The sequence below is a fragment of the Musca autumnalis genome, unplaced genomic scaffold, assembly GCF_047663935.1.
Source record: "Musca autumnalis isolate F117 unplaced genomic scaffold, ASM4766393v1 scaffold_5, whole genome shotgun sequence".
Classification (NCBI taxonomy): Eukaryota; Metazoa; Arthropoda; class Insecta; order Diptera; family Muscidae; genus Musca; species Musca autumnalis.
The window spans coordinates 184,970,441-184,989,494 of NW_027412088.1; the positions used below are offsets into that span (position 1 = coordinate 184,970,441).

At 35.7% G+C, this 19,054-nt stretch overlaps 1 protein-coding gene and 1 long non-coding RNA gene across 6 annotated transcripts in view; one reads left to right on the top strand and one right to left on the bottom strand.

Annotated features, from left to right (window-relative positions):
- Positions 1-19,054, bottom strand: part of Pgant9 (polypeptide N-acetylgalactosaminyltransferase 9) — a 423,799-nt gene that overhangs the window by 106,223 nt on the left and 298,522 nt on the right. The gene's annotated exons all lie outside the window — the stretch shown is intronic.
- On the top strand, positions 14,842-16,878 carry LOC141387049 (uncharacterized). The gene is made up of 2 exons (XR_012408466.1): positions 14,842-15,049; positions 15,115-16,878. It is a non-coding gene; the product is annotated as an uncharacterized lncRNA (long non-coding RNA).

Here is a 19,054-nt window from a genome sequence, read left to right on the forward strand (position 1 = left end):
ATAAAATAATTCCATGTCACAATATTGTAACATCACATTATGTTAGGCCCCCAGCGCCATCTGCCGGTGTATATTAGCAATGGAAATGTCCCATTTTGTTATATTATATGCCTTAGGTCTCTAAAATTTGCTACCGTTTATCTATAGGAAATTTACTAAAAATGTACTGAAACGTCGGCTGAAAAATCTTATTAAAACAAGAAAATAAAATCAAAAGGAATATTTACGACGGTTACTAATATTGCAATGGTGACGGAGAGTGAGTGATGGATATTATATAATACCATCTACCCTTCAGATTTAACACTATGGAAATAAATTGACATATGGGTGGCAGAAATATTTAGGACTCTTTATCCCTATGTCATGTCAAGTGATTTTAACTAAGCTAGGAGACTTTTGACAAAGATGTATAACATAACAAGATGGGACATTTCCATTGCTACTATACATCGGCAGATGGCGCTGGAGGTCTACCATAATGTTAATTTACAATATGGTGACATGAGTTTATGTTATTCTTATTTTTGTTGCCGTCGTGTTCTGTTAGTTGTCTGTTATACACAAACATCATCTATGATTTAATAGTAAAATTGAACTGCATTATGCATCTTGACCAATCTTTACCATTGTATGTCTTTGCTTTTGACTTCAAAATTGGAAAGGAAATATCTTTTATCTAACATGAGAAGACTAAATAGTTTACCTAATATAAACTTAACTAAGATATATAATACAGTAAGATGGGACATTTCCATTGCTAGTATATATCGGCAGATGGCAATGGTGGTCTAACATAATGTGATGTTACAATATGATGACATGGAATTATTTTATATTTAACATAGTTCACATTGGTGTACACTTTTGTTTCTGTTAATTGTCTGTTATACATAAACGCCCTCTATGCTTGAATATTAAAATTACCATTGTATGTTTAAAAATAGTAAAGTATAGATGGCGTAATATACATTTTTGTCGTTGTCATTCTCATTCTCACAATTAATAGACCTCATATCACATTAAATTGGTTTAGTTGGGCGAGGGTTGACTGACTATGTATTTGTAATTATCCAACTAATTAAAATGTGACAATATTTATTTTGTGCACAATTTTCTAGGTATGGTCTAGTGCAGAGATGCACACGAGGTACTACAAACAAAGGGTATGACTGTATGTTCGGTTATGCTGTGTTAAAAAGCGCTTACATATGTGATTTAGTTTAATGAAAATTTCTATAACGAGTTGGAAAAATGTCCTTGAAAGTATGCCAAGTTTTATTTTGTGAAGCTTTTGAAATTTCGTCGTTTTGTCATTAGCTTTGTTAATGCAGCGAATTTAGATGCTTGGCAATATTAGCTATTTTACTATTGACATTATATGTTAATTCAAGGAAATTAAAAGAGAAAAAAGAAATGTTGATATTAAAGCGGATCGAATTTTAATTCCATGAACTATTGTATTTTACTTTTTATTTAATTGTTGTCTTATTAGGACGATTAATTGACCTAAGGAGTTTGTATTGAAAAAGGGATATCTAGCGAAGTCCACACACATCCAACCAATATGCTACGATCGTTTTGCTGGTGGCTTAATTCAGCTCATCAGGCATATCAGATGTGGTGCTAGACAAAGGCTGAGTAAAAAGGCTTCATTTTACTATCAAGTCAACCTAGTGTCTCTGATCTTCCTAGAATCCTTCTTCAATACACACACATATACAAATGAAAGGTGTTTTTTTTTCATGAATTGTAATGCCTTCCCATTGTAATGCCTTCCTTCCATGAATTGTAATGCCTTTTCAATACAAAAATCTTTACTTTTCTTCATTTTATATGTATACCTTTCACTTAGTTCCACTTATGTACATAATTTATTTAAGCTTACGTTTACGTTTTCACTAATTGATCTTATTATTACGCAAAATACATTTAAATATTTGAATTCGGCGTTTAAAAATGCAACCATGTACATATTGTTACGAAATTAGATTTAACTAATCTCCGTGTAGACGTTGTTTTATTCCCCAGTACGATTTGTACCAAATAAAACAGGGTTCGTTTCAGATTACGTTTCTACAATGCTTTATTTACTTTATTATACTTATTCGGAACCGACTTTAATTACTAAGCATACAGCTTGTCTTTAGTTAGCACGCAGCTCTTCTTTAACCAAATGTTCAGTTCAACGCTTAAAACACAACTAACTCGACGTTGCTGATTCCACCTGTATTTATCTCAAAATCCCCTTGTTCAAGAATTCTCCAGAACACATCTGGCAACAGCTCGAACCTATGCAACGAACACACAGACGCACATTCGCACTAAGCGAACAACCATACTCACATACACGGCCGAAGATCAATACAAGTGGAAAAGCACACTAATGACGTAATTACAACAACAAACAAATGCAAAAAATACAAGAGGTAGCAAACTAAACGATAATTACATGATTATGGCAAAACAAAAGCACATTAATGAAAGGTAAAGTAAGAACTAGAATGATGAAGAGAATTCTACATGGTAGTTGTTGTTGCTTAAATAAGGTAACTGTGTAATAAAACTTTACGTTACAATTAAAATTTTTAAATTAACGGAAATTAAACTAAATTAACTTAAACCTATCAGTTAAATTCGTAACAATATTTTTTAAACAGTACTATTAATTTAAATCTTTAACACATTTTCTATAACACTATTACTAGATGAGAAACTCGTTTCTCAAATGTAGTACGTAAGCAGAACCAAATTTCAATAAAAACAATCATTGAAAGCTTAACATCGAATACCACGCTTGCCCAAGTTGACCTGTTTCGCTTACTGTTGTCCTTGCGGCTCCCACTTTTTTCTTCGGGATACATTTTTTTTCGGTGACAAGTCTATACTTCCTGTGATAATGGCCTAAAATCTCCTAATAAAATGGCAATCCGCAAGATAACTCTCGTAGAGAGTTTATGGTTGTTCAAAACTTTGCCCATCATTTATTTAATTTCATCCCGTCAGGTAACAGTTTGGAATGTGGACTATATCGGTCCACTCTTTCGGGTACCTCCCTACAAAATTTGGAAAAAAGTTTAGTTTAGGAGCATCTCTCGAATCGTTTTGAAATATTTTTTTAGTGGGTTGTACTAGCGACCTCCTTTACAACGGCACAATTTTTTTCCAGAGTAAGTCCATACATACTGAGATAATGGCCCAAAAGCTTTCAGAAATTTCTTCCAAGCTTAGTTTATCGTATGATCCAACTTTTAATATTAGGGAGAGGGAGGAGGTCATCGACCTAACCCTTTTGAATCTAGGTGACTCCGTCCTAAGGAATTGGAGGGTACTAAAGAATGTTCCTTCTCGGATCACATGAAGATATTCTTCGATGTCTTTTTTGACGGAGGTCGCCAAACTCCTTATAAGAAACCCGAGAAGAACAAACTGAGATAAATACACGGAACTAACGAGTTCTCAACTGACTCTTAATATTAGTATAGAAACAGCTGAGGAACTTAATGGGACTGTAAATAATCTTACAGACGGTCTTCTCCGTTGCCATAAGGAATCCTGTCCACTAACCTATCCTGGGAATAAATCTCAGCCGGTGTGGTGAAACAAGGAAGTTGGCGAGCTTAGAAAAACTACCAGGCGGCTCTATAACAAGGCGCATGAGACTAAACTCGACATTGATTGGGACTCCTACAAGGTGAGTTTCAATAAATACAAGAGTGAAATCAAGCGCGCAAAGAAAAAGTCTTGGACTAATTTCTTTGAGTCAATAGAAGGAGTCAACGACGCAGCTAGATTTCGAAGATTACTCTCTAAGGACACTAAATCCATCGGAAGTATCAAGAAGCAAGATTGTGCGTGGACAGACTCTGCTACAGAGACTCTTAACCTCTTGGCAGGGACCCACTTCCCAGGCTGTCGGACACCGTCAACAGTGAGTGTGACATCTACCAAATTCAAGAGCCTATGGATTTGGATCTCATTGGCGAGGTGGTTAGCAGAAATAGGATTAAATGGACTGTCAACACTTTCAAGCCATATAAGTCACCTGGACTCGATGGTATAACGCCGGCGATGCTTCAATTTGCCTCACCACGCTTATATCAAATCCTGGTGGAGATCTATAGGGCGTGTTTGACTCTCTCGTATGTACCGGATCTGTGGAAAGAGGTAAAAGTTACTTAAATTCCCAAAGCAGGAAAACCTAGTCACTCTGCACCAAAGGACTACAGACCCATAAGTTTATCATCCTTTCCCCTTAAGACTCTCGAAAGACTGATCGATCTGGAGATAAGGAGTCATGTAGACACCGCCTCTATAAGCAACTTGCAGCACGCATATATCAAAGGCAAATCTGTGAAGACTGCTTTGCATGAGGTGGTAGGTTTCATTGGGAGGAACATGGAAAGCTCAAACTTTACCTTGGCTGCCTTTCTAGACATAGAAGGCGCACTCAACAATGTAGAACTTGAGTCCATAAAACTCTCACTTGAAAAAGGTAACATACCCGAAACCTGAACTTGTTTGAGAAATAATATGCTAAAAAGCAGAATTATAAATTCCAATATTGGGGAGACAAAAATTAGGAAAACAGTAACTAGAGGCACTCCCCAGGGTGGAGTGCTCTCACCGTTACTGTGGCTACTTGTTATAAACAATATTCTGACGTAGCTGAATAATCAAGGTATCAAAGTTGTTGCTTATGCGGACGACGTAGTACTACTGATTTCCGGTAAGTTTCCGTCAAGCATTTCGGAGCTTATGCAAGGAGCCTTATCGACGCTGTCGCGCTGGGCTAAGTCTAACGGCCTTGGAGTAAACCCAACTAAGACAGAACTGGTAATGTTCACGGGGAAGCGAAAGCTTGGCGTATTTGTCGCACCAACACTGGATGGAGTGAAGCTTCAGCTCTCGACCGAGGCAAAGTACCTTGCACAATCCTGGACTTTCAATTTGCGATGGAACAGGAATGCTGAGGAGCGGGCGAAGAGAGGACTGATTGCACTTTAATCATGCAAGAATTCTATTGGGAAAAGTTGGGGTCTAAACCCATCGATTATACACTGGTTATATAACACCGTGCTTACCCCCCCATCTTATCCTATGGTTCTCTTGTTTGGTGGCACTCACTGCGCCAAAAATCGACATCCAGCAAACTAGACAAGGTGCAAAGAGCTGCCGCGATTGTCATAACTGAAGCCACCAGGAGCACACCCCAGCCTGCTCTGAACGCAATGCTGAACCTAAGGCCGTAGTGCCCTAAGGCTACATGAACAGAATTTCTGGCGCGGTTGTGCCTATGGGCATGGATGTATCCTGAATGAATCAGGTATCAATGTAAACCAACGTGGAAAACTGATCGACTATATGGTAACATGGGGCGCCTTCGCCACGTTTTTGTTCAAAATGTTCTCATATCGACATCATTAAAGTTTTTCCAAATATTATTTTTGGTAAGAATATTAGAATGTTTTGACTATAAGTTTTGATATATAAATGACTATAATTTTGTTTTTAAAATATTATTTTCAAGAATTTACAAAATGTCTAAAAAGTGGCGAAGCCTCCCCACCCATGGGGTAGCTTCGCCATCGACATAGGACATATATCAACGGACTCTAAAACAGGCATTTACCATACTTCCTCCCCAAATATCAACATTATGCATAAAAGGAACATGTTTTCTCTTTAATAATCAAAAATGATTCTAACATTTACAAAAAGAAACATATTCTAGCCGTTAATTGAAGTAGGTACCTTGAATTTAGGCATAAAAATGAAATTTTTGCCAAATAAGATAGGTTTAGCACAATATTTGATTTCAACTTCATATTATAGCGTGGTATATCAATAGCATAAACAATTTAAGTTAAATCTGACATATTTCTCACATTAACCCACAACACCCCTATCTTGGCGTAGCCGCCCTACCTCCTATATAGTTCTTAATATGAATATATTGACATTTATAATTACTTTTATCATATAAATTATTTGGATTTATATTCTTCAGTAGTTGTCTATTAACGGTATAAAATATAATTTTGATATCGCAAAAGGTATACAAGATATCACAAAATATACCTACCATGAATATTTATCGCAATACCCCAAAAACATGAAACCGCGTGCATCAGCAATCATATATTTGATAGAAATGCCAATTTTTGGGAGATGAAAGATCTTCGTTAAACTCACAATTTTCCCTTTAACGGCATTGTTCTAGCAGTTATAATTATCAAGAAAATCGGTGCTGGCGAAGGCGCCCCAGTGGCGAAGCCGCCCCATGTTACCATATATCACCAGTCCTGAGATTTGACGATATAGATGTCGTTATACCTAGTAGAGACGACTGCAGTAACCCCCCTCTGGACGGTCTGGCTTTTTATATAGGCGGTTCCAAGATGGAGGAAGGTACGGGGGCTGGCGTCTACTGTGAAAGGCTATCTTTTCGCGATTTGGAAGGCAGCGGAATTGATAAAAAGTTTGGATGCAGAAATCTTTGAACCGGTGACGATCTTTGTGGATAGAAATCTGAAATGGCTGGGAAAGCGCAACCTGAACACGTGAACCGTATTTCAAATATTCTACCAACCATCACCACCCAAACTTTTTTTCTTTAAAACTAATTTTCCCTTCAAAAATTCTGTACTTAATTACTTCTTTTATACTTTCATGACTTCCTTTTTATTTTGCCTCTTCCTTCTTTTCTCTATATGTTTTTTCTTTACAGCACATCACTCATTTTTTCCCCGGATGATTACAATGGACAGGAAGGTCTCCGAGTGACACAGTCACAAATTAGTGGCTGCACATCCCCAAATCTAAACCTAGTTTAACGTAATTTAATATGACGAGTTCCCTATGAATCAGAAGTTTGCCTTCGAACAATTTGAGTTGGTATAGCCCCCTACAAATTCCACGTATTTTGTAGCAAACTCGTCAAATAAAATCAATATATTTTAGATATGACATAATTATTGTGTTTGCTTATTTTTTGGTCAGAGGCTAAGGGTATATCTCCGTCAGCACAGCTGACTGATACTTGTTTTTAATTTTTATTTGGTTTAAACAAAAAGCAAAGGAAATACTATTTTGAAAACTATAATTTGGGTGTTTTTCTTTCGCATACATTTTCTTGTCGGCTAATCATGTTGTTATTTTTATTTGGACAATCGGATTCTATTATAATTAAATTTCAAATTGAATGCCGGCATTAACAATACCTTTAGGGTATACACTTTACGTTTGTAGTGCTAAATGATTTGACCTAAAAGTGCGCTTCACGCCTGCATTTCTCTGAATGGAAAATTTCTGGGAAAATTATAAATGGATTAATAACATACATATTTTTGTAAATAATTAATAATAATTATTTTCGTATAGGCGAAAGGATAATGTACAGTTTTTTCGCTACCTAAATACATTCCATTAATTATTATTTTCAAACGTAAAATAAGAAAAAAAAAACTAGTTATTTCACAATGCAAGCTGAAAGCATACTTTTAGGCCACACCATTCGTCATTACAGCTGTTGTGTTAAGATCTCTCTCAAGTTTTTTAAGCCTTTTACACAGACATTTTCTGAGAACTTAAATTATCGAAGAGAAATGGATTTCATGTAATTATTATGAGGCACTTATGTAATATATTAAGGTAAATAATTGATGATAATTTTCCATACAAGCGAAAAGATAATTTCTTTAAAATTTTTCAAATAAAACCATTTAAGTTCTTCTATTACCTAAATCATTCAAAATATTTTCAAACGTAGAATGAGAAAGAAAGAGTAAATTATGCAAGCATGAAGCATACTTTTAGGCCACAACATTCTTCATAACAGCTGTTTAAATTTCTCTCAAGTGTTCTAAGTAATTTACATGTATAATTTCTGGATAATCAAATTATGGGGGATAAATGGATTTCATGAAATTGCTATGAAGGACTTATTTAAAATATTTGGGTGACAAATTAATAAAAATTAATTATATATAGGAAAAAAGATAAATTATATCTTTAACATTTTGCTCAAATAAAATTATTTAATGAAGTTCTTTCAAAATTGTTAACAATTACTTTGAAAGATAAAGTGAGGAAAACTACACATCTTCGAGAAGGGGAAAAATGAAAGAAAAAGCGTTACCTTTTCTAAAGCTGAATACTTCAATTAAATTACCATTAATCATGGGAAATGGTTAACTAAAAATTTTCCTTTTCATATTATTCTGAATACATTTAACAAATAAACCCACAATAACTTGGGATGCGGAAATGATGAAATAAAACGAAGCCGAGGAAAAAGGAAATATTTGGTTAAATAAAAAAATTGTAAAGAGCTCCTTGTAAATAACATTTTTATGGGAAAATCCCAGAAAAAAATCTTTAAAAGGAAATGGGAAACTGAAGATAATTTAGAGTGCAGTGAACTTTTAAGGGGATGTACATTATGGAGTTAAGATAACAAATACTAAAAACTTTTGTGCGAGACGTGTATGCAGGAATGACCCTAAAAATATTGGGTCATTTCTGGGTTCATAGCTCAGGGATTATTGGCCTCCCCTAGAGAAAAAATTATAAAATTTTGAAATTTTGTGCGGATAAGTACCAGGAATTGTTTGGTATGGTCTATCTACGAACAAGACGTAATTTTGTTAAGAAATAATACGACGAACGAATGTCAGTCACTCCTTTAGCCAGCAGTCATTCTGCGAACTTGATGTAAGTTTGGAAGAAATTTTACGATGCAAATATGTTTGCAAAATATTGTGTGGGAGACCTTAAAGAGTGAATCGATATAGTCCGTGTTGGTAAGATGTCTGAACCGACTTCTTACACTGTGCTGGAAAATCCGACAAACCTTTGCTTCTCATGCTAAAAAAACACTCGAGGAGGAAAGCGGCAAGACATAACGCAAAATCCCAAAAACGCCGAAGCTAAAGAAGCAATGGACAAGAGAGCATATCGAAGGGAAGTCAAAGTCTGCAATCGGAATGCAAACGTTAAATTCGTGAGGAAGTTTAACAGGAACTATCCTCAAGCAACTAAGAGAGAACTTCTTGTCATTGAAATTGCCAATCCAAAGACTTAAAGACGGGAGAAACCTCATGTTCGAAAAAGGACACTTCGAACAAAGCTGCTAAGTTGCAGCCGTCAAAAAAAGATGAGAAGAAGATCAAAAAATGCAAACAAGGTGTCTAAGCCTGCTTCAACGCAAAAACTGCAAAAGAGTGATGGAAGTGAGTCAGCTGATAAGCAAGGAGAACTCAGGTTGAAACGCAAGCAGGCGAAGCAGCGATGGGTCTGTGGCAGAGTCAACTGCTTCAAAGGTCTTCAGTCGACCAATTCAAAAACACAACCAGTGGTTGTCAAGAGGCTGTGAAAAGGTCGACAGTTTCCTGCCGCGAATAAGTTGATACTGTCACTGCCGGTCCATTCGCATGCATCGTATGCTTCGGTGACGAGGAAGGTTAGTGAGATATTCACAACTGGAGAGACCAAAGTCAATGTAATAAGTGCATCTTCTTCAAAACCTTGTACTTCTACAAAGGCGAACAAGGATAAAGCGATGCTTACTCAGTTGTTCGCAGAATCCATGTTCGTCAAACCCGGAGCAAGTAGACAATGCTGCCGCATGTCGCAGTCGTCGACAAGTCATTGGTTGCTAGTGGAAGGTCATCTTAGGGACATACTAAGCTCGGACGTGGTTGGCCAGAGATATATACGGCTTGGCCAAGTTGCTAGCTCTATACAAGGGAGTAAAGGCGATTAGCAGTGAGAATATGGAATCAGCAGATTTTCTTATTCCGGCAGTTAAGGACATTGACTCACGTTGGAAAGGCAGCAAACTGGCAGCTGTATATGTCAATGAGATACCATGTGGGATGGTGACATCAGTATGCACGGTGCTCTTGAAACAATTTTAAATGGAAGGTGCTTACACCTTGGAAGTTTTTGCGGATTCTGAAACTACAATGTTCATAGATGAGAAAAATCAAAAAACAAAAAAATCGCCGGAGCGCTTTTTAAATAAATCGCGATTTAAGTTGACATTTTTAGGGGTTGTTTAGGTTTTCACGATGTTGCTTAGAAACCGCGAGTCCTTTCAAAATGGGACTAAAGAAAATGTTGTAGCTATGAAAATTCTTTACAAGCTTGATCTTTGTGATAATTTCGTAGGTTTTACCGTTATTGAGATATAGAAGTTCAAATTGGGACAATGCACTGACTGTATCGCCCCCTTATAAAACAATGTCATGAAGGGTGCGCCTTAACTAACTTTTGATGAAAACCGCTTACACAGGGAAAGTTTTTGTGAATTCTGAAACAGCAGTGTTCATAGATGAGAAAAATCCAAAAACAAGAAAAAATCGCTGTAGGGATTTTTAAATAAATCGCGGTCAAAATTTACATTTTTAGGTGTTTTTTAGGTTTTCACGATTTTGCTTGGAAACCGCAAGTCCAATCGAAATAGAGCTAAAGAAAATTTTGTAGCTGTGAAAATTCTCTAGAGGATTGACGTTTATTATTTGTTCCCAGCCTATACCATTTTTTAAATAAAGAAGCTCAATTTACATTTTTAGGTTTTTTTGTTATAGTTTCGCGATTTTGCTTGAATACGGTAAGTCTTATCGATATGGGACCTGAGAAAATCTTAAAGCTGTGAAAGTTCTCTACAAGACTGGCTTAAGTAACTTATCCTAAGTTATAACATTTTTTAGATATATAAGTTTAAGTTGGGAATTTGCAGCCATGACATTGTTTTATAAGGAGTCGATACAGAATTGAATTGAATTTGAATTGTCCCAATTTGAACTTCTATATATCAAAAACGGTAAAACCGACGAGAATACCATACAGGTAAATCTTGTAGAGAATTTTCATAGCTACAACATTTTCTTTAGTCCCATTTTGATAGGACATGCGGTTTCTAAGCAAAATCGTGAAAACCTTAACAACCCCTAAAAATGTCAACTTAAATCGCGATTTATTTAATAAGCGCTCCGGCGATTTTTTTTTTGTTTTTTGATTTTTTCATCTATGAACATTGTAGTTTCAGAATCCGCAAAAACTTCCAAGGTGTAAGCACCTTCCATTTAAAATTGTTTCAAGAGCACCGTGTATGTGTCTATCCTCCTTTAATGGAACTGGGACGAATATTGAAGTTAGTCGAGAAACAGAACGTCGTTCTTCAGATGGGTAAGTGGGGAAGTCTTAACACCTTACAGGAGGACGAGGATATTGTCATCAAATTTTTGCCACCGACAGGCAAGTCTGGGGAGGATTATATAAGAAGTCGAAGTTAACTTTAGGCTAGAAAGTTTACGCTTCCGAATCCTCTAAAGCACCAATAGGAAGGAAGGAAGCAAAAGAATAAAATGAAGCTGCTGAACTCCAGAAACCCCTTAGACATCATCAGCGCACTAGTTCAAGGACCATATTTGTACAATAATGAAGTGAGCGGACTAAACAGCAAGACCTATCCAGTGTTTTCCGCCTCAAATGGGGACAAAGGGAGGACATGTATAGTGGCTAAAAAGAAGCTTATTTAATCTTTCTAATCAAGTAGAGGTGACATCACTACGGTACGAATGGAAAGAGGGCGAATCACGTCTTTAATACTGCCTTTGATCTACGTGCCTTATGAGGACCGTAACCCATCAGGCAAGGCCACGCGATGCCAATGCTCACCACTTCCACTGGGGAAGCAGTGATACCAGACGTTATGGATTCATCTTTATTTTACAAAATAATTAAAAAATACAACAACAATACAACATTTCAGAAACGTACTGAAGGGGAAAGCGATCGATATAACCCTCACCAAAATGGACGAACCTGACATAGAAAATTGTAGGGTATGTGAAAAGTGTTCTTCTCGAACCAACGGATGGTACTTTTCCAATTCTCTATATGTGGAGAAATCCCAAGACAACGGAATGGGGTTAAGTTCAGAGCCCTAACGGCTTCGAAATTGTGCGGAAATAAATGTTTTTACACAGTCGAGGAAGTGACTTGACTTGATATGAAGATTCCTGTCTAATCACCTATCCTGGAAAGAAATCCCAACCGGTTTGGTGGAGTAAACAATTAGCCAATTTTCGTAAAGTAGCTAGGAAATCCTACAATAATGAAAGTAAGACGAAACTTTGCACGGATAGGGTTAGGCATCCCCAGGTAGGCATATGTTAATTTTATTAAGTATACTTATATATATAAGCCGTATAACGACCTTCCTCCTATCTCTCGACAACTAAGGGATTGGCTACCGTAGGCTAAGTCAAGATGCGGAAGAGATCGATCATCTATTTTGTAGGTTCTCTCTTGTTGCAAACAGGAAGCCACCGAATACTAAGTAGATATGAGTTAGAAACTCTAAACTTCCTATTTAACATATCGTCACCTGAAATGCCCAAAGCATTTTAGGTGACGATATATTCCATTATCCTTTCTATACCCTCCACCATAGTATGGAGGGTATACTAAATTTGTTTTTCCCTTTATAACGCATTGAAATAATCATCGTGATCAGGATAAAACTCTGCAGGTCAAGTTTGAAGATGCACTATATTGGTCTATGTTTAGGTATATCCCTCATATAACGGTACCTCCCGATTTTCAGTATTTTGAGGGTTTTAGCTACAATTTTTAACCGAACTAGCTGTAATTTGACATTTAAGGTTCTTAGGGGTCATAACTCTAAAACTGTGAACATTGGACCATGTTCAGGTATAGCCACCATATAACGGTACCTCCGGATTTTCGGTATTTTCAGGATTTTAGCTACTATTTTTAACAGAACTAGCTGTAATTTGATACATGATGCTCTTAGGGGTCACCACACTTATTTACCAAAAATTGTCGACATAGGTCTATAACGGTACCTCCCGATTTTCGTGTTTTAGCTACAATTTTTAACCGAACTACCCGAAATTTGACATTGTGGATGAGAAATGTAACTAATTATTCCATTCCATTTTAGGCCCGCCCGAACTTAACGACTTTTTATTACATGTTAACTTTGTCAAACACATATCATGGTTTGGCAAAGGTACACAACCACTACATTTTTCTTCCATCTTTTTTCAGTAAAACAAACGGAAATACTTTGGAAATCGCATCATCTTCTTCATTATTAATCCAACAAGCAATATCCACAAACTCATCATCACTACCTCATCTCCTACTTCATATTCAATTCATCAAGTAATAACTCTTTAAAAATCTATCATCACCTTCAGCCTACTCAGGATGGACACAATGGACCACCGCACTTTTTTCAGAGAACTTTCATCTTTAAGTTAATAGGAATTGTGCCGATATTGTTGGCCCAGTTCTTGAAGTTTTCTATACTTTTTAAAATGATTGATGTACTTATGAACAGGGGAAATGGTGTAGGATATCACATATTCGACCCCGTCCCGACCATATTTGTTTTTATAATGTACTCAGTATTTCTAAAATCTCTCACTCGTCATATCTTTCGTCTCATAACTACGTTCCCCAATGAAATTCTCTGTAGTAGTTTTTTTTTATACAATGTAAAAATGTATAATTTGTTTTATTTTTCTCCTCTCTATATACCAATTATTCCTCAATGTTTGCTTTCCGCTTCAGTGGAATCCCAGAAATCTACATACAGACAGATCACTTACTATTTTGTAATTTCCATTTCCTGCTCTCTTCATCCACAAATTTTCGTTTTTATTTTGGTTAAATTTTACAGCACAATAAAAGAAACTCCTCCTTACAAATAGCATTTATTTGAGTACATAATATATTTTCGGGTAGATGTTTTCAACACTTAATCAACTTTTTCCTTTTCCTCTCTTTTTCATCAATTCATCATTTCCGTATCCCAACTCGCCATGATAATATGAAAAGAAAAAAAACTTGTGGTTTACCATTTCCTATGATTAATGGTAATATAATTGGCATTTGCATCCTTAGACAAGGTAAGGCTGTCAAATGGAGTATTTGCTTGGATTACTAATTAATTACAAAACGAGCAGAACGGTTAACACATTTGCTTTCTGTCAATTATGTAATTTTCTCATTTTATGGTTGAAAAATCAATTTAGAAATATTTGATTTAATTGAAATACATATGTATATTTAAGAACATAAATGATATGTAGTCTTTATAACATTATTGACTTTACGAAAGTAATTGCAATTAAATATTTATCTGAAAGATTATACATACCTCTTTTTATTAATAATTTAAAGAAAAAATATTCACAAAAAGTTTGTTTGAAAAGAAAATGAAATCTTAGTGAAAACTTTAAAAATCTTTATTATCCCTAAAAGTATGTGTTCCTTTTGGCATTAAAATGTAAATTTATTCACAAACAAAACAGCTGGTTGCAAGAGAACTAAGTTTTAATGCCTTAAGATATGCTCCAATATTGCAATAAAATGTTAATTTAATTGTAATGAAATCAGGGGCCTAATTATGTGAGTCGATTCGATCGAGAAAATACTCGTGAATTTGTTTTCGACACGATAAAGAAACGGCATTATAAGTCTCGATCGAAAACGTTTAAGCATTGTTATCGATTTTTTCGATAGTAACCGGTAATCGAACTGTGAAAACCGGTAATCGAACTGTGAAAGTCTAAATTTTCTTTAAGGAACATAATTATAGGTAGATGCCGAAAAAGTATTTATTTTAAAACAAAAACGAAAAAAGCATTATTATGAATGAAAAAATGTAAATTTTTGTGAAATTTTTTGAAAAATACTTTGAATAATAATTTCGGAATAAAGTTGTGGTAAGAAAATAAAAACATTATTAATGTTTGGAAATCCTTTTTTTAAATTGTTGTGACATATTGATAATGCATCTACCTTAATAAACGTACGGTTGTTTTGGCAGAATTATTAGAAACATTCTTGGTTGGCGCAATTTTTATAAGAAATGAACATAAAATAATAAAATGGATCCATCTGTGTTATTCTTGTTATCTTCTTCTGACGAAGAAGATGACAACATTAATTTAATTCGTAAACAAATTCGTTCACACAGTGAACCTTTATCTTTACCGGAAGCTGCGTATGTGTTTTAAAGTATAAATCATAAATTGATCAATTTAAAATGTATATTATATTTCTTCGCAGATTTCTACAGAGATTCAGGCTGACAAAAGAGGCTTTCCGTTATGTACTTTCTTGTTTGGAATTTTCGTGCCAAAGTTCAAAATCTGTCCCCCCAATTTTGCAGTTGGCAGCAACGTTGTCCCTTTTGGGAAGTGGCGGTTTCCAATATACTATAGGGAATGATTTAATTTTAGGTCTGTGTCAGAGTGTTACATCAAAAATTGTTAAACATGTTGTAAATGAAATGGAGCGAAAACTATGCCCACAACATATACGATTTTCTCCAGAGCAATCTACTATATGTAAGGATTCATTTTATACCAAATATGGAATTCCTGGAGGTTCGTATATAATATTTAATATATCATGCAATAATTAACAAAATTATATTAGTAATTGGATGTGTTGACGGAACCCATTTTGGCCTACAAAAACCAACGGAAAATGAGCATATGTTCTTTAACAGAAAAGGCTATCACAACCTTAACTCTATGATAGTAAGTTTTGTTTATAGAAAATGTTATTTTCATCAAATTTTATTTACATGACTATAGATTTGCGATCATGAATATACAATTTTGGCTATATGTTCCAAATATGGCGGTGCGGCGCACGACTTATTATTATTCTTACTTTGTTCAGAAATCTTCACATTTATTAACTAATTTATCTGTATTTTGCATAAACGAAAGCAAGATTCAATTTGCACATTACTTTTCTTGCATTTTCTTTCCTTTTGCTTGTTTACGATTGGTAATGTAGCAACGAGAAATGTCTCGCAGAAAATTGATCGATAACTCGATAATTTTACTCCATACCGAATGTTATCATACCAACTTTGGGTACTCGGTTCGAAAAAACTCGATATCGACTCACATAATTAGGCCCCAGCTGATTGAAATCCAACATAGTTATAATTTTTGCTTAAACCAAATCGCCCGGCATTTAATTGGCTAGACAGCTGTGACTACTTTCCATTTCTCTTCTCGATTTAATTAACAACTCAGCTGTGATGCGTTTGTGCCGTCGTCCTAAGCTTCCTACTCCTCCTATGTGTAACTTTTGCAAACTAATTACCTTAAACAAACATTTAATGTCAATAGCACACAAAAAGGCTAATGTTGCTAACCAATGGTACTTGTTGCCTTGACTTAGGGACATTTTTAAGGGAGGGAAGTTTCATAACAAAATTGGCATGCTGTAGGAGGTAAAATTAGTTGCAGAAATCCTTATTAAAATATAGGGAGCTTAAATTCAATAAATCTTTTATTTTAAATTGCGTTAATTGAGGCTTATGGTTTACCCTTTAACGACTGTTTAAAGTTTACAATAACAGGTTGGTATGATGATTTATCTGACGATATAGCAATAACAAGCAACCACTAACATTGGACATATCGATACTTGGAGTCTATTCTATCTATGAGAATATTAATCATTCAGTGGTGCAGATCTGTGCTAAGAGAGAATATAAGATGATTTGTCATTCAGTGGTGTAAATCTGTGCTATCCGTGCATTGCCATTTCATTTAATAGATGGCGTCGGATTTTTTTTTTGGATTTTCTGGCAGTATGTTATCATACGTTTAAACTTTGTTCAAATGAGGATATATACAAGCCTTCTATAGACAAAAGAAAGTCCACAGATCTTCAATAGACAAAATAATTTCTACAGGATTTCTATAGAAAGAAACCCTTCTACAGATTTCGTATAGAAAGAAAATCTATCTATCTACAGGACTTCCTTGGACAGAAGGCCCTCTGCAGGTCTTCTTCAGCCAAAAAGACCTTCTATAGGTTTTCTACAGACAAAATACCTTATAACTTCAACATGCATTTTATACATAAGAGACCTTCTACATTTCTTTTATATATACATACCTTCTACAGATCTTCTATGTACAGAAGACCCTACTGGAGAAAGTCTACTGCTACTATCGACAGAAGGCTTTCTGCAGGTCTTCTACAGAGAAATTACATTCTAAAAAGCCTTCATCTATTGGCAAAATAACGTTTACAGATATTCTATAGATTCTCTATAGACAAAAGACATTCTACAGTTCTTCCATAGACAAAAGACCTTCTATATATCTTCCATAGATAGAATACCTTCTATAAACAAAAGACCTTTTATAGGTTCTCTATCGACACAAGACCTTCTACAGGTCCGTTATAGGCGGAAAATCTTACTGGTCTTCTGTAAACGGAATGATAGTAACTCACTTGTCTTCTACAGAAAGAAGGCCTTCTGTAAAAAAGAAGGTCTTTTGCAGGTCTTCTATAGAAAGAAGACCTTTTTCAGTTATTCTATAGCCAGAAAACCTTCTACAGGTCTCCTAAAGACAAAAGACCCTCTACAGCACTTCTATTTGCAGGATACCTTCTATAGCTTTCCTATAGACAGAAGACCCTACTTGTCTTCTATAGACGAGTCGAGAAGATCTCCTACAGGTCCTCTATAGACAGAAGACCTTCTAGAAGTCTTCGGCAGACTAAAAAACTTTTACAGGCCGTCTTTAGACAGAAGACCTTCTATAGACCTTTTATAGATAGAAGAACTTCTACAGGTGTTCTAAAGACAAACGACCTTCTACAGGACTTCTATATACAGAAGACCTTCTATAGGTTCTCTATATACAGAATACCTTCTATAAGTCCTAGACCTTCTATAGACAGAAGACCTCCTACAGGACTTCTATATACAGAAGAACTTCTAAGTCTTCGACAGACACAAAAAACTTCTACTGGTCGCCTATAGACAGAATACCTTCTACAGGTCTTCTGTGGAAAGAAAACCTTCTACAGGTCTTCTGTGGAAAGAAGACCTTCTACAGACCTTTTGAAGGTCTCCCATGAACGGAAGACCCTATTGGTCTTCCGTGGACAAAAGGCCTTAAACCGGTCGTCTGTGCACATAAGGCCGTAATCAGAAGACCTGCTCCTGGACCAAAGGTTTTCTGTAAGTCTTCTATAGACGAAAAATCTTTTACAAGTCCTCTGTAATCAGAAGACTTTTTAAAACATTCCATAGTCAGTAAACCTTCTACAAGTATTCTATAGACAAAATACCTTGTACGGGTTCTATATAGACAGAAGACTGTCTACAGGTCTCCTCTATAGTTAGAAGACCTTCTACCGGTACGCAGAAGACCTTCTACCGGTACGCAGAAGACCTTCTACAGGTAGCGGAAGACATTCTACACGTCTTCTATAGAAACAAAAAACCGATTTGGTCCACCTCGTACTAATATTTTGTCCAAACTTAGATAAACGTACAAGAGGGGCCATATCGGCCCACTTCTTCGCGTACCTCTCCCACAAATATTCAAATATTTTCTCCAAAATGTTGGACACGATAACTCTCGAAGGGAGTAACAGAATTGGCCCAAATTTTGCACATCGTAATATTTCTGCTAGACCTAGATCAGGTTCTAAAATGAAGTACATATATCGGGGCAAAATTCCTGTTTCCTGAAAAAATGACCCAAAAGCCCAAGTGTCTGACATTGATCCAACCTTTTCACATCGGAATATTTCTATCAAACTTAGATCAAGGTTTGGAGATGACTACATATGTATATCGGACAACTACTTCCGGTACTATCCGCATAAATGTTCAAAATGTTACCTTGAGTGCAGTTTAAGAGCTTTCCGAGGATTGTTTTGAAATTTTCATTGGTAGTAGTCTTTGTGATTCCCAACAGAAATGAAATCAGTTTCCGTTTTATAGGGCCATACGAAAACACTGACATATGTATATTGAAAATTTTCGGTACCTAAGAACTTCAAATAGCTAATTTGGTAAGATGTGTTGTGACCCCTAAAAACCTTAAAAGTCAAATTACAGCTAGTTCGGCTAAAATTCGTAGCTAAAATCAGAGCTCATATTTGCTCGTTTTTACTCGAAGGGTACGAGTTTTAAAAGAAGTTTACTCTCACCTCTTTTGTTTTATTTGGGAGC